The sequence below is a fragment of the Dipodomys ordii genome, unplaced genomic scaffold (genome assembly GCF_000151885.1).
Source record: "Dipodomys ordii isolate 6190 unplaced genomic scaffold, Dord_2.0 Scaffold94, whole genome shotgun sequence".
NCBI classification, from domain to species: Eukaryota; Metazoa; Chordata; class Mammalia; order Rodentia; family Heteromyidae; genus Dipodomys; species Dipodomys ordii.
In genome coordinates, this window is record NW_012267310.1 from 2,494,466 (window position 1) to 2,495,807 (window position 1,342).

The following is a 1,342-nucleotide window of genomic DNA, read 5'->3' on the forward strand; positions in this document are numbered from 1 at the left end:
TTTACCTGAGACCTCATGCGATCGGGCACATTTTCAGAATTTCATTGACCAGGGAAGTGTTTGTCTTAGAAAAAGTGCAGGGACCTAAAAGGGTGGCACCACGGTGGGCGGGGCTGCATGCAGCGCATGCTGGGACAGGCCTGCGCAAGGGCTGCTGGTAAGGGGCGGAGCGAGGTGACTCTGGTGCGTCGAGCCAGCTGCCGCCAGAAGCAAGCAGCGCCGCAGCCCGCCGCAGCCTGCTGACTGAAGTGGCCGACGCCTGAAGCAGCAGCCGCCGCCGCCGCCGCCAGGATGGACGTGTTCCTCATGATCCGACGCCACAAGACCACCATCTTCACGGTCGCCAAGGAGTCGAGCACCGTGTTCGAGCTGAAGCGCATCGTGGAGGGCATCGTCCAGCGGCCGCCAGACAAGCTGCGTCTCTACAAGGACGACCAGCTTCTCGACGATGAGAAAACGCTGAGGGACTGCGGCTTCACCAGTCAGACGGCGCGGCCGCATGTCCCGGCCACCGTGGGCCTGGCCTTCCTGGAAGATGAGACGGTGGAGGCCCTGCACATCGAGCCCTTCTCCAGCCCACCGGAGCTTCCAGACGTGATGAAGCCAAAGGACTCCGGAGGCAGCGCCAGCGGGCAGGCTGCGCAGTGACGGTCCCCAGCTTGTCCCCGGAGGCCCAGCACCCCACTCGCAACAAAACATTTGCATGTGTACCTGAAAAAAATAAATACTGCCTGTGCTTCTATTTGGCTATGTGCCTATCTTTTTTGGGGGGGGGGATGGAGGTGGGGGGTGATGAAGCTATTGTGTAGCAGTTTTATTTGAGCCATACTTTAGCTCACTTCTTTTTTTCTTTGGGTGGTCGTGAGGCTTGAACTCTGGGTCTGGGCGCTGTCCCTCAGCTCTTCAGATCAAGGCGAGCGCTCTACCACTTGAGCCGTAGCACCACTTCCGGTTTTCTGGACATAAGAGTCTCCTGAACTTTCCTGCCCTAGGCTGACTTTGAATCGTGATCCTCAGATCTCGGCCTCCTGAGTAGCTAGGATTACAGACATAAGCCACCGGCGCCCAGCTTTTACCTCACTTCTTTACAGAAGTTTCCCCCTTCTGTCAATTTTTCTGAGGAAGTTAAATCCATGAAAAAGAAATAATGACTGGAAAGAATTTTAAATGTAGCTTAAACAAACAACAACAAATCCTTAATCTTTGACCTAGCTATTACTTGAGTTTCTAGAATTACTGGAATTTGATACAATTAAAAATAAATAAAAATAAGTGAATTTACCAGCCAGATACCAATGGTTTACATGTATAATCCTAGCTACTCAGTAGACTAAGTAGATCT

General features: G+C 53.0%; 1 pseudogene; it reads left to right on the forward strand.

Annotated features, from left to right (window-relative positions):
• Window positions 1-291: 291 nt before the first annotated feature.
• Window positions 292-648, forward strand: LOC105993257 (annotated as a pseudogene).
• Window positions 649-1,342: the final 694 nt, after the last annotated feature.